Source organism: Neofelis nebulosa, chromosome 6 (genome assembly GCF_028018385.1).
Source record: "Neofelis nebulosa isolate mNeoNeb1 chromosome 6, mNeoNeb1.pri, whole genome shotgun sequence".
Lineage (NCBI taxonomy): Eukaryota > Metazoa > Chordata > Mammalia > Carnivora > Felidae > Neofelis > Neofelis nebulosa.
This window is the reverse complement of record NC_080787.1, coordinates 67744931-67768881: the sequence shown is the minus strand read 5'-3', so window position 1 is coordinate 67768881 and position 23951 is coordinate 67744931. Positions and strand designations below refer to the sequence as shown.

General features: G+C 38.9%; 1 pseudogene; it reads right to left on the bottom strand.

The window, feature by feature from the left end:
* LOC131515424 (large ribosomal subunit protein uL1-like) overlaps positions 1-23533 on the bottom strand; it is a 28156-nt pseudogene extending 4623 nt beyond the window's left edge.
* Positions 23534-23951: the final 418 nt, after the last annotated feature.

Genomic DNA, 23951 nt, shown 5'->3' with positions numbered 1-23951 from the left:
ACCTCCTACAGGCTACTCTCGTGTCCTTGCTGTATGGTGCCCCTCCATCTCAGCAATGGAGAACATACCTCACAGATATTCTACCTGCCACAGTAATCACCGCTTATTTCTTCATCTAGCCTATTATTTTCTTCCATTATTTGAAGAGCCAGTAAATATTAAAGAAGAAAATTTAACCATAATGGAATGTTTACTCATAGATTTCAAAGAAAAAGGTAGATTTGAACCCATGAGTGGTGAAGACAGCCTTTCTCTCCTGGTTCTTCAGTCATAGCCTTGTATGTACATTATCCAACATGATTTCATCTTCCTGAACATGCCTCTAGGCCCACTACAAGGATCAGCCTCAGATGAACCTGAATGCTCCTCTTGTGAAAGACAACAAGAAAATGTCTGTGTTGGGAAATCAGTACCCCTATCATTTGTTACTTGTCCATGTTTTACATCAATCCCAGGGCACATCCACTGAGAAAGTCTTTACCTCTCCCATTTGCTGATAGAAGCGTTTTACGGAAGATCACATTTTTTAAGGTATATGATTTTAGAATAAAATAACAAATTGTTATGTCTGTATTTAGCTATGTTTTTATTTCAAGCTGAATTTTAAAGAATGGATTTTTCAACAGTTATCCTATCAATTTACTTCATAAGTTCAAAGAATGGGGCCATTGTCTCCTGATAGAGCTAAGACCCCAATTATGCCAAAATCTATGCTAACATGCTATCTTTACTATTTTCCTCAATCTTTGAATGTTGCATTTATTTTTCTACATAGCATGAGATAGATTTGGTATGAAAAGTTCTTTTAATGAGAAAGAACTAGAATATGCCTTAAAGATCTAGAATCTTGGGGTGCCTGGGAGGCTCAGTTGATTAAGCGACCAACTTCAGTTCAGCTCATGATCTTGTGGCTGATGAGTTAGAGCCCCTTGTCGGGTTCTGTGCTGACAGCTCAGAGCCTGGAGCCTGCTTCGGATTCTGTGTCTCCCTCTCTCTCTGCCCCTCCCCAGCTCTCTCTCTCTCTCTCTCTCTCTCTCAAACTAAATAAACATTAAAAAAAAATTTTTTTAAGATCTAGAGTCTCAAATGTATCTAATCTGTTTGATCTGTTTAGAAAGTTTGAGAACCTGTTAGTAAAATCTAATTTTTTATTTTTATTTTTTTTTATTTTTTTTTTTTAAATTTTTTTTTTTAATGTTTTTTATTTTTTATTTTTGGGACAGAGAGAGACAGAGCATGAACGGGGGAGGGGCAGAGAGAGAGGGAGACACAGAATCGGAAACAGGCTCCAGGCTCCGAGCCATCAGCCCAGAGCCTGACGCGGGGCTCGAACTCACGGACCGCGAGATCGTGACCTGGCTGAAGTCGGACGCTTAACCGACTGCGCCACCCAGGCGCCCCTAAAATCTAATTTTTTAAAAAAAGTGTATAAACTGGGGGTCAAGAAACCTGGATTTTATTTCTGGTTATTATCAGTTACCTCAGCTATAAACAAAAAGGGTTAATTTAGATAGCCTCCAGGGGTTAAATGCAAATTATCTCTTTGGAATGCACCATGCAGTACTGCTGGATAACCAAATGTCAGCCCTCAACACTCAGTCTACTTTAGGCTTCTCCGTCCATGAGAATGATCTTCAGACCCAACAAGGATAGAATAAATGTTGTAAGAGGGATTGGAAGCTTGAGACAGAGAGATTTTCAGAGAGCTTCTGTCTGGTCTAGATGGGTTTAAGTCTCAGGCCTTGATGAGTAACATCCCGGAACATGGAAAGAACTTGCAGACAAGGTCCCTGATCCACTGCCTAGGCTGGAGCTCTGACAATAGATAAATACTGTTCTAATATTTTTCAAAACTAGAAATTCTATAGGTTTATATATTTCTATTTTATTTATAGATTTATATAATCTTTATGATTTTTACATATATTATAAGTAGATTTATATACTATATCCATATGGGCTATATAGATTAATATCTACAGATATTAATCCTATAAACTGCAGATAGACTCTAGGATTAGTTCCCAAAAAGATGGTTTGGGAAGGCTTAGGAAAGGAAGCTTGGATCACTAGGAGCTGGTATGGATTCAGAATAAGAACAATTATTGACTGGCTGATCATATTTCTTTTGCAGATTGGGTTACTAGATTGATAAGGAAAGAATATATAGTCAAATCTTGCCTCTGTGTAAGAAGAGTCCTGGAGAAGGGTGGGATGAATCTAGATTAGGAGAAGGGTAGTGAATAGACAAAGAAAAAGAAAGAGCCTGAGAAAGATAGGAACAGGGAGGGGGACACTGGTAGAAGTGGAATAAGTAGAAGACAAGAAGAGAGAAGACTCAGCCCTAGAGAACAGGAGCATAAGAACAGCTCCCTCTGCAGAAGAAGAGACCATGTGACTTTTCCCAGCCCCAGAACCAAGATGGCAACAAGAAGAAAGTCCCACTCTCTCAACTGGTGGGAGACCCACTAGTTTTCCCAAATGGAGGTGTCAGTCCTGGCACCTGGGCTTGGAGCACTCAGGGCTCAGGATGCGAATCACACTCAGGGAGAGGAGAGGCACTTTTAGAGACTTCAGGAACCAACACAGCCTGAGGAGCTACTCAGCTGTGGGCCAAGCTGCAGGCAGCAATCAACGCTGTGGTACCTGGGTCTCCAGTAGAACGCCTTTGGGCTTAACAGAAGAACAGAGCACTTTTTTATCTGAAGACACACATTCCCATTCGTACCCTTCAGGAAGTGTAAAGCTCCTCAGCAAAATGAGGAAGGACAAGGTTTCTGAAGCCCTGCCTAGGACTGAATCCCTGCTCTTCTGTTTGCTAGCTGACCTTCTGCATGTTACTTATCTCCCCCCTCAGCTTCACACTATCCATGGCTATCCACACTGTGCCATCCATGACACAGTGATACTAAAATACCTCCCTAATAAGGATGTCCAGAGAATTAAATGACAGTTATCTAAAGTGCTTAATATTAGATATTATTAATATAGTAACACATTAGCTCAAGCTGATGGTGTCTGAGGAATCTTTAATAAAGTCTCTCATGACATATTTGTGGACAAGACAGAGAAATGAGGAATAGGCATAAATACAATTTTGTGACTTGTAACAGGTTAAGTGACCAAGCAAAAGAGTGCAAATTAATTTAAGCATATTCAGTCTGGAGAATTACTGTGAATTACAAAAGACCTCCTGAGAGTCTTTAAAGTCTTCCCAAATTGCAGGTCATTTCTTTGATGCTCAGAGACAAATAAATGACAAGCAATTCCATAGACCTTCCTTTTAATATTCTGCAAAACGTTACTTAGAGTAACTTACTAAATTAGTTATTGAAGTTTCCTAAAATTTGATATTCACAAGCTAACTAAAATGAGCCCATCACTAAACTTACTGAAGGAGCTCATTCATCATTCTCCAGCAGGCCTAGAGCTGGCTAATACGGGGATATACTGAAGCATGTGTATCACCTGAGCACATGTGCAAATTTCTGAAATGTTGCATCTTTATTACTGCGTCATCAGGCATATCCTGACTTGGTCGTAGTTTTCAAGTGCTGATATATATTGAGTCAATTGATATATCACATTACATGTTAACAAATACCCATCCATCATCAGTCACTTCATGAATGTTCTCTTTATGTCCTGGGTCTCCGAGATTTCTCCAGAGGACACAGACCCCCTGCTCCAGGAGATCCCTCTAGTACAACTGCTCACTTTCCAACACCTCATGTACCTTGGACTCAGAAAACAGGGTGGGCATTTTCTTTGCTCCAGTATCTCTCCAAGACCGTGATTTATCTATCTTGAATAAAATTCCAAGCAGATTCCATTAGGGCACCTGCCTTCTGGCTCTATCACCCTGAACCCTCTGCATCTTCCCACCCTTCACCTATTATCTCCCTTCACTTCTTCTTGATTCCTTGTGGACTCTGGCATCTGATTCACAGTCTTCCTCTTTGCACAAGACCTGTCATCACCTTGGAAGATTGCAATGTTCGTGTGGATAACCCAGTCACAACCCTAGTCTTTCACTTCCTTCATCTCCTCAATTCCATCTCTGAAATTTAAATTCTTCCTGACTACAACCACCTCTCCATCCAAATTTCTCTCTGTCTTGCTCCTGTATTCCCAGCACCTCATAAAGGCCTCCAATTCTTCACAGTATAGCAACATCTCCTTACCTCTGCCATCTTCTGTGTCTAACTGAGGCTCCATGTCCCCTGCTTCAGCTACCCTCTCATTGTATTAGTTTCCTGTGGCTGCTATAACAAATACTACAAACTTGGAGTCTTAGAAGAAGAGAAATTTATTATCTCACAGTTTCAGAGGCAGAAATCTGAAATCAAGGTGCCACACTCCCTCCAGAGGCTCTGGAAGAGCATCTGCTCAGTGCTTCTCTCCTTGTTTCTGGTGCTCCAGGCCTTCCTTGACTTGTAGCTATATAACTCCAATCTCTGCCTTCATCTTCATACTGCCTTCTCTCCTGCGTTCATATCAAAGTTTCCTCTGCCCCTCTCTTATAAAGATACATGTGATGACACCAGGGCCCACCTGGATAATCTAAAATAAACATCTCATTTCAAGACACTTACCCACATTTTTGCCATATAACATAATATGTACAGATTTGGGGGATTAGGAAGTGAATATGTTTTGTAGGACGCTTTTTTTTTCAGCCTACTATGTTCATAATATTCTCAACATCTTTGCCTCCCTGGTCCTTCTCTGCTATCCAGAAAAGCATCTACCTTCTTGTCATCCCAATCTGGGCCATTGATTTTTGCTGAACAATATCACACACTCTCACGGCTAGATGCCGCTATAAATTTACAGTCTCCAATCCAGGAAACCAGATCTGTCATTTCCCTTTTGGATTAGGCCATACTATACAGTAAAGTCCAGAGTTATAAATGGGCAAGAATGAAAGCTTGGATTGAGTTTGAAGTTATTTTTACTTTGATTTATTCCCACAAGCAGTACAAAAGATACAGATAATGTCCATTACATATGGGCAAACATGGTTCCTACTTACTTCCTTTTACCTCATAAAGGCATACCAGCATTATGGTCTCAGCAGCTTATGTAGAAGGAAAAGACCACAGGGCTAGAGGACCAAAGAACTATGGACTCGCTGCCTTTCATATGTCCAATGAGGTCAGCACCTAAAACAATTTATATTACCATATAAAGCTGTCTGAGGAAACTCCACAGGAAGCCATGTCACCCAGACCCAATGTCTGTGCTCTGAGTCTTATCTCTGCTGTAGTAACACAGGAGTCTGGGAGTTTTCTATTTCTGCTCCCCTAGAGGCTTTCTCATTATGCTCAGAATAAAATCCAAACCCCTTGGCAGGAGTATGTTTTATTCCTTTCAAGCCTCTTCTTTCATCTCTCAGCACTCCCCACCATTAACATTTAAATACTTTGAGTCCTGTACAGATATTTATTTTTCTCTTTCACTTCTGAGTCTTGGCACTTGCTAATCTCCTTGCCTGGAATGCCATTCTCCCCTCCCCCCCGCCCCCTGCTTACTCCCATCATTCATCAGAAGCCAGGCCCAGCTCCAGGCTTCCCAGAAGCCCCACCTAACCCCCTGTTCCTCTCTAGTCTCACAGTCACCATCACCACTACCACCCCAGGCTGGTTTAGGTACCCCTCTTTGTCTAACTAAAGCCCTACTCTTTTCCCTGCCATAGCCTTTTTCACACCATTATCTCATTAACCATATTTATAGTAATCTGTCCTATTATGCTCTACAGGCCTTGCAGGCAGATGTATGAATTCCCAGCACCTAGCACAGTGCTTGACACATAATGAGTGCTCAATAAATATTGGATGAATAAATTGGTATAATTTCATCAGTATGAATCATCTGTAGGGTTTGGAAGCCAAAGTTGTTCACTATTCACACAAAATGAAATACCAATAGTGAGGAAGGAATTAGTTCAACTGTACTCCGTAGTGGTCAGACTGACCATATTTCATGTTTGGGCACCACCCTTCAAAAAGGACATGAATACCAGAATGTGTCTGGCAAAGCCCAAACAGAAAAGTGAAGGGTTGGAAAGCATGAAAGCAGAGGAACAGCTGGAGAAACTAATGGTGTTTACTGTGGAGAAGGGAAGATTCAGGAGCTGCCTACATGAAGGCAGTCTTCACTACTTGAGATGATGCTATGTGGCTACAATGGAACTGAACTGTTTCAGAACTTCCTTCCAGTCATGAATGGAATGGCTGCTTTCCTCAGATAGGAATGGACTGCCTTGCTGGAGAGGGATTCATGGGCCCAAACATGCAGGAATTGGGGTTGTAGAAGAGTTGAGAGCATCACGGGAATGGTCACACTAAATGTTTTCTGCAGACCCTCCAACCCTGGCATTCCAAGTCTCAAATTAATTAGCACGTCAGGCACTTTGCTACTTAGCAGTTCTGGAACATCCTCAGCTCTATCGTGCTGCCTGAGAGTACATGGTGTTGACAAATGCACTCCCAGCCAGGCCAATCTCTGTTCATTGAGTGGAGACAATTCCAGCCAAATCTTTCAGCATGGTTGGATTTTTTCTCCCTTCCAACTGTCTGTCAGTGATTACAAAATTGTATATTTTGCTTTGTAAGACTGTAACAAACTGCCTTAAGAGGGATGCAAATGAACAAACAAACAAAAAGCAACTAGTTTTCCTCAGAAGCCCTAGGATAAGATTCTGACCACTTCCTCAGCTGATAGCATGCTTTCTTGTTCATATATAACATCATCATTATTCTTCAGCTGACATGTTTGATTTATGATGCTTAATATCTTTGAAGTAATGCAGTTGGTAATTTTAGTCACTCTATTGATTTTCATAAAACTACTTTATTCACTATGAAGCCACCACTAAAGCCAGTGAATCATGCACTCTCTATCTCCAGCTGTTTGGGTGGTAATATGAATATTCAAACAGGGCTTCTTGCCAGCTTTGGACACCATTTATTCTGGGACTATATCTTTAATTTCCCTAATGAGTCTATCCATTAATAACTGGGTGTTGCTAACCAATCCATACAAACTTGTTTTTAACTATCTCTAGTATTTTATGTACGTCAAAGATTCCAAATAAAAATGATCATATGGAGCAAGGAAAGAATTGGCTTACTTTCCAAAGCACACATATAATTATTAACTATGTTACGAAGGGAAGGTCAAAATGGCTAAGAGAAGAAAATGATAAAACAGACACTGACATCTAGCCTCTCTCTGATAGAGGCAATAATCCTTGCTTCAGGTTAAGTTTTCTTGATGGGTTTCCAAGGTACTAAGTTGTTGGTTTTTGGTTTCCTTTTATCCATGTGTGTGTTTTCCCTGTGAGGCACATAAACTGCTTTTAAAAGTGGTCATTTTACTCATACTTAATGGGCCTGGTGCATTTGCTGCTCTCTGTCCTGTAATGTGCTTTGCTTACCACCATCAATATTCAAACACAGTCTTAAGAACTGGGCAGAACAGGTCATTGATCAGTACTGCTAAGTGAAGATTACTGGATCCCTATGGTTATGTTACAGAAATCCTGTCCAGGTTAAGCATTTTCCAGTCTCTGCAGCTTCACTCAAAGCTTGCTGATTTGTTTTGCTCTGCAGTGCCATGAATAGAGCCATGCATTAGGAGTCAGAGGTTGAGGTTTGCGTCCAGCTCTGCCACTGACCAGCAGGGCAATAATGATAAAGCCAACACTCTGTAAAATAGAGACAATAATTCTTGTATCTACCTCACCAAATCATTATGAGAATTAAGTAATACAGATAAACAAAAGCACTTGATAAGTAATATCACTGATAAAACAAATGGTATCATCCAAGATGACTATGAGGAACTAGTTCATATTATTGATAGTAGCTAATAAAAAATGTTGTGCATACACAAGGGAGAAAAAGTTTTCACATGTAAACACATATAGGTCTATGTGAAGTTTAAAGAAATTTTATGCAATTTAAAGCACAAATTGGGTCATAAAATAGAGCAGCCTAATATGAGACCTTCATAAGCACAGAATTCGAGAAGATTCTCCCAGATTGTGCTAATGACAAATATGGCAATATGTGTATATAACTACACACAAGCAAAAACATAGAAGGGGCAGGATCAAAATGGGAGTATTCTCCAGATGAATTTAACAGTCTCATTACACTGTGACATTGGATTGTTTACTTGTCCATTTCTCACACTTGTTTGTGAACTCCATGAAGGCAATGATCCTGTTTTACTTCTCCTTGGTCCCTGGAAAGTGTAGTTTCCTAGGCTACCTGTGAACAGAATCACCTGACTCTGTGTTTAATGAAATGAAGAGGTGTGCATAACCCCAAACTACAGTCTTAGGGGAAGGGCAGCCAAATGTAGTGAAGGTCAGACTGGGATACTAGAATATGCTGATGGACATCTGGGTCCACTGAGATGGCAGAATTCCCAGCCCTCTCCCAAACCTCAAACTCTCTAGTGGTAGGCTCTAAGAATCCCTATTTTTTATTGAAGTGTAGCTGACAAAATATTATACTAGTTTTAGTAATCTTCAACAAAGGAGGCAAGAATATGCAACTGGGAAAAGACAGACTCTTCAATAAATGGTGTTGGGAAAACTGGACAGCTACATGCAAAAGAATGAAAGTAGATCGTTTTCTTACGCCATACACAAAATTGAACTCAAAATGGATTAAAAACTTAAATGTGAGACTGGAAACCATAAAACTACAAGAAGTAAACATAGTAAGCGCTCTGATCAGTCTTAGCAACATATTTATGGATCTCTTTCCTCAGGCAAGGGCAACAAAAGCAAAAATGAACAAAGGGGACTACATCAAACCAAAAAGCTTTCTTTTTTTAAAGACCACTCTCACCAACCCTGAAGTTTGAGAAGCACATTGGAGAGTATGTTTTAGAGGCTATTGTAGTCAATTTCCAAACAACTGAACAGCCACCTTAGTAGAGTGAGCACAGAAGAAAGGGAAAGACTTAGGCTGAGAATAGCTTCCACTTCCTACCAGTAGCACAACCTGGGGTGAGTCACATAGGTCTCATTTGTAAAATGGGAATGACAAGGACCTTGTCACAAAGTTTTTGGAAAGGGCAAAGAGAAAACTATGTACGAAAGTGCTACATAAATGACAAGAGTTAGAGCAAATGCAGGTGCAGTTGTTTTTGACTGTTGGTGGTGTGGCTCTCGGAGCCTTCACTGGCTGGCAGAGGAAGGCCAGCCATGAAACACTGCAAATCTGTGAGATCAGATCTGCTTACAGCTGTGTGACAGCACTTGCAAGTTCCTCTCACCCATACATCCTCCTCTTGAGTCTCAGTATTAAGAATTGGACCCTTCTTATTAATATTTCATTAAAAAGATAAGATTAAGGTTTATCATAACATCAACAATATGTATTTACTAATAATTACCTGCCAGACACTTTATGTACATTATTGGCTTTACTCCTCAAAAACAAAAACTTAAGACATGGTATTATCGTCATCTTTATCCCCTTTTTAGAGAAGACAAAAGCAGGGGCACCTGGGCGGCTCAGTTGGTTGACTGTCCGATGTCAGCTCAGGTCATGATCTCACGGTTCGTGGGTTCGAGCCCTACATCAGGCTTGCTGCTGTCAGCCTGTCAACATGGAGCCCGCTTCGATCTGTCTCCCTCTCTCTGTCCCTCCCCCACTTGTGCTCTCCCCAAAATAAATAAATATTAAAAATTTAAAAAAATTTAAAAAGGAAGAAAAAAGCAAGGCACAGAGAAATGAAGAACTGGTCAAAAGCACGCTTTCAGTAGGCAGTGATGCCAGGGCTTGACCCCAGAGACTGAGCTCATCAGTACATGATATCACTCATCAGCCTGAGAAAAGTATCCTGTGCACCTTCCTTCCCTATTTCCTCTAAAACACATAGACAACCAAGGCACAGAAAAAATGCATGGACTAGTCCCTTATCAGCCTGGCCAACTTTCTTCCCACAGCACTGAGCTGACAGCTACAACTGTGCAACTCTTCTCTCTCTCTCTCTCTCTCTCTCTCTCTCTCTCTCTCTCTCTCTCTTCTTAATTTAGACTGTGGTTGCATACAAGAGTCATAAAAATCTGGTCTTGATTGTATTAGTCCTACTTTAGGGACTCATCGATATGCATTCACAAAAGAAAATTACTAGAGATTCCATTATGAGTTGTGGAGGTAGGATGTGACACCTTGAGTGCAGAAAATCACTGGAGTGTGAGCCTCTGGATGACATGAGCTAGGAGCTGAAAACTGGGCATTTCTCAAGGAGAAAGCTGTAAGTTCTTCTACTGCTAGATATAAAGATACAGAGCTTTAAGATCCCATAAGACTATTTCAGTATCTAATTAGGTTTCTCAAGAGTGACTAAAGGTACTGACACATTTTCTCTTCTTCTAAATGGCAAAGTCTTATTCATCATTATTGATAAATACCCAAAGGCATTATTCATAGGCCCATCCAGCAGTCAGTGATGGCAACCCAGGTGTCAGGAGGCTGGGAGTGCAATTTTTCCTGAACCAGAAGAATGGAGACAAGCCTGGAAAGTAGAGCAGAGCAGAAGATAGGCCCAGGATTAGACCACTCCAATAACAAAGTAAGAAGCCCATAGCACAGTTTTTAAATGGCTGAGTCAAGGTAGTATTTTTACTTTCTTTTCTTAAAGCAATAAGGAGTCTGAGACACAGAAATGCAAATTTTATATTCAGTGAAACTAAAAGGCGTATACCACCCCAAACTATAGTACTAAAGGAAGAGCAGTCAGATGTGGTGAAGGTCAAGACGGGCACTGAAAGATGCTAAGATTGAATGCCCATGGCTGCAGAGCTCAAACCAAAGGAGAATGCACAATTCCATAAGGTGAGTAGCACCATCTGAGAGGCAAAGTCAACCACCTCTTACATGGAATAACAAGGAAGGGTGTGTATGGGAGGGTGACAGGAGCTTACACAGACCTGAGTTGGCACAAAGGAAAATTCGGGAGAGTAGGAATGAGGAAAGAATCATATAGATAGGCTACAAATATAGGAAGTAATGGGTCAGGGGGACAAGATGAAGAAGAGATACTGCGTGAAGAGGAGTCTTGCAGCTGCCAATATCAATGAAGAAGAGAAATCAAGACCAAACCAATTCATACGTATAATTCTATAACATGAGAATTCCTGAAACATGGAATTATGAAAGTGTTGCCATGAGACAGGTGGAATTGTGAGCAAGTATATCAGCATGGATTCATAAATTTATCAGGAAGGAATTGTTGTTGTAAAGTGGGAGCTCAAGCAGAGATACAAGAACTGAGATAAAGCATGGTGAGACAATAAAAGGAGTGGCAGCATTTGAAAAAGATGAGCAAAATAAAATCATTACAAAAATGAGGCCACACTGAGAGCAGCCCAAAAGATAACAGACATTGCTAAATCTACCAGAAAGGTAATCGAGAACAGGGTTGAGAAATAGAAGCAAATACATGGAAATGAAGAATAAAAAGTAATTACAAACAAAATAATAAATATAGAAGACAGAAAAAGGAGATCTAACATGGTTCTCTCCTGCCCAGCCAAAAGTGTATTTTTTTTCAACTGAAATAACGAAACAGGAAAAATCCTTAAAGATATAATTCAAGAACACTTTTTCAAAATGAAAGCCAAATTTGAAACTGCATGTAAAAGTGCATGCCATTTTCCACCAAAAAAACACAAAAAGTGACACAAAACTGTCAATCCTGTGACATATCTTGGTAATGTTTCTGGACTTCAAAGATAATTAAAGAATTATTTGGACATCAAGGCAAAACCTTTAATTCATCTATTAAAGGAAAGAAATAGTTTGGTCTGAGATCCTAGAAAATGGTATAATTTTCCAAATGCCCCCAAAATACTAAAGAAATAACATATGACCCAAGAATTTATACTCAACAAACTATTTTCCAGGGAAAAAAATCTCAGGAAATATAGCTGCTATGAGTACCTGCTGAAGAAATTATTAGAGGACACATTTTAGCCCAACAAAAGATGACAAAACTATGAAGACAGACAGTAAACTCTAAATGTAACTATAGGAATAAAACTAAAACACATCTAGGGATTATGGTTGAAGAACAGAATCTAAACACTATTAATATGGACAATATTACCATGATATAGCTAAGGCAACTTGGGAAGAAAAGAGAAATGAATAATGAGAGATAATGTAGTACAGACAATTCCTCATCTTTTATAGATGTGAATAAAAATATCCATCAAAGATAGTAAATCAATAAGAACAGGTGTAAATGTATTATAAGTAAATGCAAACTAAACCTATATCATCAACAAAAAGGGTGGTGGCAAAAGAGGAAAGAATGGAGAAGATTTTAGAAATACAGTAATTTTTTGGAAATATAGTAAATTTATCATTTCTCATAATGATAAAAACTAAAGATTAAATATAAATTCCTTGGTAAGCTAGGGATAAAGAGAATTTCTGGAATACCATTAAGAGTATATACCCCCAGGGGCCCCTGTGTGGCTCAGTCAGTTGAGCGTCTGTCCAGTTCAGGTCATGATCTCGCAGTTCGTGGGTTTGAGCCCCACATCAGGCTCTGTGCTGACAGCTCAGAGCCTGGAGCCTGCTTCGGATTCTGTGTCTCCCTCTTTGTGCCCCTCCCTTTCTCACACTCTGTCTCTCTCTCTCTCTCTCTCTCTCAAAAATAAATAAACATCAAAAAAATTAAATAGTACAAACCCCCCCCCAAAAAATAGCACATAAATTTTATCCTGGAACGTTGAAAACATTCTCTTTAGGATCAATGATAAGATGACAATACACCTATCACCACTTCTATTCAACATTTAGGGCTAGAAAGGAAGAAACAAATCTGTCATTATTTGCAAATGATAATTCTCTGCAGAGAAAACATACAATAACGTAGCAATCTTACTAGGTACTAAACCCATATTAAGAAGCCAGTTGCTTTTCTATTCACCAGCCACATTTAGTTTAAGATACCATTTTCAATAGCAACAAAATATAAAGCATCTAAGGAAAGTTCATCATGAAAAAATGTGTAAGATTTTATTTTAAACCTTTAAGAAAATATATATATTTAATTTGTATAAGAAGACCCAAAATTTTAAAGATGCCAGCTCTTCCCAGGTGACTTATAGATTAACTGCAGTTACATTGAAAATCCTAACAGGATTTTATGGACTCTCAAATTTATATGGAAGAGCAAAACACTAAAAGAATATGTGGAGGATATAATCCAATGAGATATGAAGACTTGTCATGAAATAATAGTAATTAGGAGAGTGCTGGTTGGGACAGTCATGGACAAGGTGACCAATAAGAGAGAACAGAGAGCTCATAGCAGAACCACACATATATGAAAACTTGATTCATGATAGCAAGAGAATTACAGACCAGTGGGAAAAGGAGACTAGTCAATAAATTGCACAATAAAAAGTAATGGGCCAATTAGTTACCCATATTGTAAATATAAAATGGAATTCCTACCTCTCACTATAAAAAATTGAATTCCGAGCAGATTAAAGACTTCAGTACAAAAGGCAGAACTGTAAAACTTTTAGAAAGTGTAAGAATTTTCTATTTTTATATTACATTAAAGCAGGGGAAGATTTTGTAAATAAGTATAAAAGACATAAATCATAAAATTCAGGGTTGATGTATTAAACAAATTTAAAGTTAGGGACTTCTGTTGATGGAAAGATGTCTTAAGGAGAGTAGAAAAACAAACGAGAAAATTAGGAACAATTTTTGCAACACATATAATTCACAAAGGACTAATATCAGAGGATTTAAAAAAAATCAGTGCAAAAAAAAAAAAAAAAAAAAAAGACAACCCAATAGAAACTGGCAAAAGATACTACCTGACATTTCATCAGTGAAGAACCAGGAATGGCCCAGGAACACATGAAAAAAAAATTTCAACCTTATTAATAATTAGGGAAATGCAAATTAAAACCACAATGAAACATTATTTCCCCTTCATCTGCTGGAATAAGTTAGAGGTATAACAATACAAAGTTTTGGCAAGTTATAGAAGTCGGCCCCATACATTGACATTACCCAGTGGATTCAAATATATCTGCACTCATGATCCTGCACCTCCACTCATAGGTAAAGATGCTAAAGATACTATTTTCCCCTGTCGGAGTGGCAAAGGGCAGTAAGTTCAAAGACCCACTACATTCATGAAGGCATGGAGTAACAAGCTTGCATACTTGCTGGTGGGGCTGTAAACGGCCACAACCCAAATGGACAGCAATTTGTTACTATATTTCTAAATGAAAATATTCTACTCTCTTAGATCCTGCAATGCCACATCTAATAAATAATAACAAATGTGTGAAATTATGTGCAAGAAAGAAAATTATTTCAGCACTGTTTGAAATATCAAAATATTAGAAACAATTTCAATGTCTTTTAGACTACAGGAACTACTATGCAGCCCTTAAAAAGAATAATTGAGCCCAGTATGTACTGATATGGAAGAATCTCCAAGATACATTTTTGTTTTTCTTTTTTTTAGAGAGAAAGAGCATGAGTAGGGGACAGGGACAGAGGGAGAGAAAATCTTTGTTTTGTTTTGTTTTTTTTAGAGAGAGAGAGAGAGAGTGGAGGTCGGAAGGGACAGAGAGAAAGGGAGAATCTCAAGCAGGCTGCATGCCATCAGTGCAGAGTCTGATGTGGGGCTCAAACTCACAAAACTGTGAGATCATGCTCTGAACTGAAACCAAGAGTCCAATGCTCAACCAACTGAGCCCCTATACAGGCGTCCCTACATTCTTAAGTTTTTTTTAAAAAGTATATTATGTTCCACTTGTGTTTTTAAAAACATGACTATATATATATTTGTGTATGCAAATATTTATATACATATATGTTTATACACACACACACACACACACACACACATACACACAGAATATCCCTGGAAATACATACAGAAAAACTGATATGAATAACTGACTTCAGGGATTATTACAAGTAAGTCAGAGGCCAAGTTTAGAGGGTTTTACTTTTCATCGTCTACTCTTTTGTATCTTTTGAATTTTGTGCCATGTATATGTATGAAGTATTCAAAAGTAAAGTAATTTTTAAAAGTTTGAAGCCAAAGCATAAGAGACTGTTAAAAACTGAGAACAAACTGAGGGTTGATGGGGGGTGGGAGGGAGGGCAGGGTGGGTGATGGGTATTGAGGAGGGCACCTTTTGGGATGAGCACTGGGTGTTGTATGGAAACCAATTTGACAGTAAATTTCATATATTAAAAAAAAAATAAATAAATAAATAAATAAATAAATAAATAAATAAATAAATAAAAAAAAAAAATAAATAAATAAAAAAAAAATAAAAGTTTGAAGCCATCATTGCTTATGGTGGACTAGGGAATCTGGAATCAGGGGATCAGTAGAGTAGGAATATACACTGTTTCTCAAGGTCAGAGCCAAGCGGTAAGGCAATGATGAGAAGACCTAAATAGCAAATGTCAGTGTGAGCAGCAAGTCTACAACTGGGGGAAGCTGCAAGGATAAGGAATTCATACTCCATGGGAGTGGAAGGCAGAAGCCATATGGTCTGGCTCTAGGCACCAGCATCATTCAAGTTCTTTATACTGTTTAAAAAAAATCAACTGAGTAAATTTTAAAATATTACCAGCTTTATTCAATGATTCATTAATCAGGCAGCCTCCCATCTAGCAAATAGAAAGGAGCTCTGAAGAGCTGTACAAAATAAAAACTTTAATAGGCAGAAGAGGGTGGGACAAGGAAGTTATACTAGCTGAATGCTAATTGTTTGTGTCAAGGTCACCTTTCTTGAGGGGATGGCAGAGGTCTGCCAGGCAGATTACCTCTCGAATACTGACCAGGTAATTCAAGATTGACTGGCTTAAGATTCCCTTCCTGAGGGAGGCTGAAACTTTAATTAAGTTAGGTATTAAGTCTCAGTATTTTTGACACAGAGATTAGCACAAGCAACTCCATTTTGGGACTGTTGTCTCTTATTCTAACAGTATTGAGCCAATACTTTGTCTTAATCAGGAAGCTTTCATATGATTCCAGGATCAGGCATGGGCAAGTCTCCACCTTGGAGATAGATAGCAGGGAAAGGCAGTGGAGAAAACTCAGACTGGCCAGCTGGAATGGAAAAGTAAAGAAGCAGGAAATTGGCCATTGCTAGCAGGCTGCAGAGACATAATTAATTCAGGCAGGGCTTGTTATGTAATCTGAGGGACCTGGTGCAAAATGAAGATGTAGGGTCCCTTGTTCAGTGTGCCATTAAAGGTACTAAAACATAAAGCTTTTTCCTTCTGCAGTCTCTCTCTTGACCTATTATGGATTTGCTATGTAATATCATTCTAAGTGAAGAAAAATTAAAATTTTAAATTATTAGCATACATTTTACTATTCATCTTTAGATTGTGTGGTGGCAGTTTAAATGCAAATATAAAAGCATTTAACTCATACGCAGAATTAGTGAAATTACACAATTCATCTTTTGTGGTTCATACATACATAAGTATTTTGTTCTTACAAACAGTAAAATGCTGCACAAAATTAACTCAACTGTTTTATTTCACTTCTTAATACTCACACATTCTACCAACAATCTCTACTTTCAACTTACTGATGATTAAGGAAAGGAACTGTGGGTTGCCCTATCTTTCCCCTTCCTCTGTCATTAATTTCTCTGTAAGTGAAAAGGGAAGTGACACGAATGAAAAAGGATATGACTGGGTCCCTTGGTCATTCATGTATCTTAGAATACCACTGCCTTCTTTCTACGCTTGAAGCAAGTTCTAGTTCAAATGGAAAATGTGACCTCTTGGGGCTGTCAGCATTCCCACTTAGTCATATACATAATACACTTACCTATTCCTTTGAATCTCCTGAACTCCCATGTGCAGTGGGTCCACTGGAATTCTGTGCTCATGGAGCATCACAAATGCTGCATGCAGATAAGCATCAAGGAATGGTAGACATGCGTATTATACTGTACACATCTCTGCCTACCTGCGTGCTCCGTTGTCCCATCTGAGTTTGGAGATAAAATTATTAAGAATTTCATGATGAAGACAGAAGAGCTTTAAAGCAGGTACAGGGCCCTTCTGAGTCTGGGCCCTATGTGACCACACAGGTCCCGTAGCCATAAAGTTAACCCTGTATCCAGGAGTTTGCTATTAAAGGAGAAACTCTGGGATGCCTGGGTGGCTCAGTCAGTTAAACGTCTGACTTCAGCTCGGTCATGATCTCACAGCTTGTGCGTTTGAGCCCCGGGTCAGGCTCTGTGCTGACAGCTCAGAGCCTGGAGCCTGCTTCCGATTCTGTGTCTCCCTCTCTCTCTGCCCCTCCCCCATTCACGTTTTCTCTCTCTCTCTCTCTCTGTCTCTCTTTCTCTCTCTGTCTCTCTTTCTTTGTCGCATAAATAAAGATTGGGGTGCCTGGGTGGCTCAGTCGGTTGAACAACAGACTTCAGCTCAGGTCATGATCTTGCAGTTTGTGAGTTGGAACCCCATGTCAGTTTCTGTGCTGCCAGCTCAGAGCCTGGAACATACTTAGGATTCTGTGGCTCCATCTCTCTGCTCCTCCCTTACTCACACTCTGTCTCTCTCTCAAAAATAAATAAAATAAATACATAAATAAACAAACAAACATTAAAACATTTTTTAACTTAAAGGAGAAACTCTGGATAAGCATATCTGGCTATCTTTTGCCAATATTTTGCTTGTCTATTTAATATTATAATTAATGCTTAGGAGGTACATTATTAGAGCCATCATATTGAAAATATGTCTGACTGACAAGTATTATGTTGTAAATTTTGATTTCTCAAGGTTCTATTTATCAGTTCATCATCAACCTGTCTCTATGTGAGAGAACAGAGTGATCTTCTGAGGGCTCTTGGTGACATTGCTACTGAATTCATATGATTATTAATGCAGGATATGAAATTTTCCCCTAAAGGTTTAAGAATGAATTCTTAAGTCTGGAATTATTCTTCAGGGAATAAATTCAAATTGATAAATTCTTGGATTAGTATGCAGTGGAGAAACAAATGGGATTTGGAAGTATGCTTGCTCCCATTGTCAATGTGCTTGTCGAGAATGTCTTGAGTTTTTCTGCATCATTTGTTTTGCTGTGTAAAGAGACCACACTATTGGAAGAAAATGTTTCAATCATTGTGATGCCTGTTCTAGTGAGAACTTTTAAAATATATTTGACTTCCACTTGCCCCAGAAACAAAGTTGGCTCTATTATAGATAGTGACCAGATGCCCAAGATGGGGAGGAAAGTCTCTCCCTTTTTGACAAGTTGTATTGGGTGCAAACATGTCTGAAGAAAATGTCCTTGCAAATGACCTGAGGCAAATCACTTAATTCCTCAAATGTCAAGGAGATAATAACAATAGTATTTAGCTTAAATAAGGTAAGATATGAATAAGGTAAGTTAAGAAAGTCCTGGCACAGTGACTGTGCACAGAAAGTACTTAATAACTATTACTATTTTATAAGCTGTTATTCCAGTTGTTTGTTAAACTGTTTGTTAAACTGTTAAAAATCATGTTGGAGGTAGAGATGATGACAACCCACATGCTCCTTTTCAGCCATCCATTGCTTTTAGCCAATAAAATCCTGAGGGATATTTATAGCAAAATACCTTAGGCAAGTCCTCCAGAACTTCACTGTCCTGTCTGTGTTCTGCACTCTATTTAGATAACTCTCTTGGACTTTATCAAAAGGCCTAGATGACTGGCAGGCTGAGTAGCTTATTTTCCAGCCACTTTCCCCAGACCCACAACTGGGCACTACCACAGAAGCTCATTCTTCTAGTGGGACCAGTCACAGTGGTTCCTGGGGACTCCTCTTGTCTTAACCCATATCAGAATTTCTTCCCCTTGGAGGAAGGAAAGCCTAAGTCCCTTAAAATATTAGATTATGTGTCACCATATCAAAAAAAAAAAGCTGGAAATAGTATGTCAGCAATATAAAGCATAGAAATCCTTTTCTAGAACATGATACAAGTGCCTTCAGCCCTATATATGGCAACATTTACAATAAAGGTACCAGGACATCTTCTCTGTCTCTAGTTGTGAAGCTAGTCCCAGAAGCTATGGATAAAGAAGGTCACAGTGTTGAGGACATGGCAATTTTTCAATCAAAAATATGTCATCTGAATTGCATAATCAGCTTAATAATTATTCTTAAAGCATCAGCACTGTCCTCCATTTCTTAAATAAATGCAAAAGAACTGCAACCAAATGGGCTGAGGGACCCAGGAAGACTGCCCAAAGGGGACAAATCAGGAGCCCACAGGAATAAAACTAATTGGAAATCGGATGCACTGTTAAATGACCCATAGATCAAAGAAATCACAAGATCAATAAGAAAATAATTTGAACTGAATGAAAATTAAAACACAACATACAAAAATGTGTGGAATGCAGCTAAAACAGTGCTTAGAGGGCAATTTATAGCTTAATTTGCTTATATTTGAAACACAACATGCCTAAAGATCAGTGATCTCAGCCTCCTCCTTAAACACTAGAAAAAGAAAAGCCAAATATTAAACCAAAAGTAAATAGGAGAGAGATAATAAAGATAAAGCAGACATGAAGATACCAGTGAAACCAAAAATAGACAATTAATAGGGAAAATCAACAAAACAGAAATGTGGTTCTTTTAAAAGGTTAACAAAATGAATAAATCCCTCACAAGGTCAATCAAGAAAAAAGAAAGAAAATACAAATTACCAATACCAACACCCAAAATGAAAGCAGGAGCCTAACTATAGGAAATAATTTAGAATGTTTTAAAAGAATCATAAGGAACTATTATAAACGATTTTATAACAATACATTTGACAATTTATAAATGGGAAAATTCCCTGAAAGACCCAAATTACCAAAATTAACACAATAAGGAATTTTCAAAAACATGACTATCCCTATAACTGTTGAAGAAATTGAATTTAAAATTAAAAACCTACCCACCAAGAAAACTTAGGCCCAGATACCTTCACAAGTGAAGAACAGCCAAAATCACTTTGAAAAAGAACATTGCAGAACTTGTACTACCTGATTTAAGAATTAACATAAAACCAGCATAATCCAGATAGTGTGGTATTGATCTCAAAAATGGATAAATTAATAAAATGAAATAAAGAATTCAGAAATAGATCCAAGCTTATATAGTCAATTTTTTGCATATACTAAACAGTTTAATATAATAATTAGTGACCTTATGAGATAGCTACTTACTTTCAATACCCCATTTGATACCTGAGGAAACTGAGGCACAGAGAGATATATAATTAGCCCAAGGTCACAGTTGGCCAGTGGCACAGCCACGCTTGAAAACCAGGGCAGTCTACCACAAAAATGTGTATTCTTAACCTGCTACACTGTTCTGTTTCTATGACAAGTGTTTCACTATTGAGTCTACATTATAAAACCCTGGGAAAATTTATAATTAAATGTGTAAAGTGATGATATAAATCAAACATATACTATTAATATTTTGAGCTATGTTTAGGGAAAAAATTAGTGAATATTTGGTACTTTATAACGTTTATGATATATTAGAGTAATTAACAGATAAGCCTAGGGACAACTTAAAATTGATGTTTTTATTTGAAAAATAAATGAGAATTTCCCTAAGATTTTAAGTAGTGTTGGAATATTCAATAAAACTTAAGATCAGGGTAGATCTACCATGGGGCACGGATAATAGGAGTGGTCCTCCCAGCGCAGAGGACTGTTTTATCACAGATATTGTTAGCATGTCAGTACACAGCAATAATAAAAAGCAAACTAATAAACATTTAATTGGTTTTATTATTGTTTTTAAATTCTCTACAGATAATGCACCTTTTTATTGTCTGAGCTCAAATTAGACCACATTTATCATTTGCATTGCTGTATCACTCCTTAAGATCCCATAATTGTAAGTTTGAAGTTTTAGGAGAGTCTGGGTGGCTGAGTCGGTTGAGCTTCCGACTTCAGCTCAGGTCATGATCTCATGGTTTGTGGGTTTGAGCCCTGCTTCAAGTTCTGTGCTGACAGCTCAGAGCCTGGAGCCTGCTTCAGATTCCGTGTTTCTGTCTTTCTCCCTCTGCCCCTGCCCAGCTTGTGCTCTCTCTGTCTCTCTCAAAAATAAATAAAATATTTTTTTTAAATAAAGTTTTTTTAGATTTATGAGAATTACTTAGGTACTTGATATCATATGTTTATAGACAACTGAATTTCTTAAAATAAGGAGAACTGGATTTATAAATGCAATTTAAAGTGTATAGGACAAATTAAGTTGTGATATTGTGGTTTCCAGTAAGAAATATATATTTGTTCTTGGTCCTGGGTTCTGGCACAGAGCTCCTAAAACCTTTGGAATTTCTTTTTTTTTTTTTTAATGTTTATTCATTTTTGAGAGAGAGAGAGAGAGAGAGAGTGAACAGGGGAGGAGCAGAGAGAGAGGGAGACAGAATCAGAGGCAGGCTCCAGGCTCTGAGCCGTCAGCACAGAGCCCGACGCAGGGCTGGAACTCACAAGCCGCGAGATCATGACCTGAGCCAAAGTCGAGCCAAAGTCGGATGCTCAACCGACCAAGTCACCCAGGCACCCCAAACCTTTGGAATTTCTTAAGTGAGGAGAACCTCAAAGGTGTCTTTTATTATGTGAGTGAGGTGACTTTTGAAATGCTCCTAGGTGTCTTAAGAAGATGACTGGTCACATGGAACCAACCAAGTGATTAGAGAGTTGGAATTTTCAGTCTCACCCTCAATGACTTCCATGGAAAGGCAAAGGGGAGAGTGAGTTCCATGGAAAGGCAAAGGGGAGAGTGAGTTCAATCACCAGAGGCTGGTGATTTCAATTAATTGTGACTAGAATGAAGCCCAGAAGTACTAGGTTTGGAGAGCTTCCAGATTGGTGAACACTTGGAGGTGCCAGGAGAGTGGTGCACCAGGAGAGGGCACAGAAGCTCGCAACCCTTTGCCCGTGCCTTAACCTATGCACCTCTTCATCTGGCTGTTCCTGGGTTATACCCTTTTTCAACAAACCAGTGATCTAGTAAGTAAAGTGTTCCTCTGAGTTCTGTGAGCTGCTCTAGCAAATTAATCAAACCCAAGGAGGGGGTCATTGGGACCTCCATAGCAGATCAGTCAGAAGCACAGGTAATTACTTGCATCTGGCATCTGAAGGGGCTTGGGGGAGCATTCTTGTGGGGCTGAGCCCTTAACGTGTGAGATCTGATGCTATCTCCTATTAGATGGTGTCAGCATTGAGATGAATTGCAGGACACCCAACTGGTGTCTGAGAATGGTTTGGTCGGTGTGCAGAAAACTACCACACACACACATCCTCACTGGTGGCCAACTTTTAGCTGTAAATGTTACTTTATAAATGATTGTCAAATTTTTCTAGATTTATAAACAGAAAGCTAAGATTTATGAGTTACACCTAAAGGCTTAAGGACTAAGTGATACAAGGTCTTGTGTGAGCAAAGCCTTTTCTAGGTGATTTTCACACATAAACTCAATTATTCCTCACAAGCCCCTGTTAGTATTCCTAGTCTAGAAATGTGGAAACTAAGCCCAGCTGGGGATAATAGTGGCCCCTTTACAGGTTATGGTGAAGATGAAATGAGTTGATGTGTACAAGGCTAAGTCACTGGTCCAAGATCCCAGAGTTAGTAAGGGGTAGAACAGAGTCTCAAACATAACACCTCCTGAGCCTAAGCCATTAATTTTTTTGAATCTGTAGCTTTAATTAAATTAAATAATAATTTTTAAGACTAAAATTGTCCCTGAAAAAGTCTTCCTTTAACAAAGAGTAACTTCAACCCCATCACCAAACCACTAGTTTCATTCACTTTAACACAGGTACTACCTCCGTAGTCGCATTCATTTTTCTTTTTTTTCTTTCTTCTTTTTTTCTTTTTTGGCAATATTTCAAATTTAATCTTTCCAAAACTGAATTAGCCATTTTCCTTCAAAAATTGCTCTTTATCGTATAGTATCTCCACTTCTACCAAGACTTCCCACTCAGGCACCCCAGCATTACCTTACAGACCCATTCTCAGCTCCTCTTTTACCTTTTTCATTCAGTACTGTCCCTAATTAACAATTGGTTCTGCCTCCTAAATCTCTTTCTCATTTTCTCCCATCTTTTCATTCCTGCTTCCATAGCCTTAGTGAAGGCCCTTACTTCACCAGGCCTATTGCCTGGACCATCGAAGCAGCTTCCTCATTGCTTTTCCTGTTTGTGGTTCTCCAGTCTTCAAAGGGTAGACAAATTTCCTTCCTAGGAAACAAATCTGATTATCTCACTGTCTTGAAAAACTTCTGACAGCTCCATGTTGCTTATGGGACAAGGTTCAGACTCTGAACGTAGCACCCAGAGCCCTTCAGAACTGCCCCAGTCTGCCACTTGGGCCTCTTCCCCTTCCCCAGTCAGTGCTCTGATGACCGTGAAGGGCTCACCAACCTTCAGATGTGCCGCCTTTTCACAGCAGTCTCTGCCTAAAATGTTCATACCCCTCTCTGTCTGTCAAACTCCTAACATTTATTACAAGTCCCAGCAGAGATGTCACCTCCTCCGTGAAGCCTTCCCTAGTTCATTCACCACCTCTAAAATAGTGGTTCCCAAACAGCACCAGAAACTTGGTAGAAATGCAAATCCTCAGAATCTCTTTTGCATTGTTGGTAGGAATGCAAGCTGGTGCAGCCACTCTGGAAAACAGTATGGAGCTTCCTCAAAAAACTAAAAATAGAACTACCCTATGACCCAGCAATTGCACTACTAGACATTTATCCACAGGATACAGGTGTGCTGGTTCGAAGGGACACATACACCCCCATGTTTATAGCAGCACTATCAACAATAGCCGAAGTTTGGAAAGAGCCCAAATGCCCATCGATGGATGAATGGATAAGGAAGATGTGATATATAC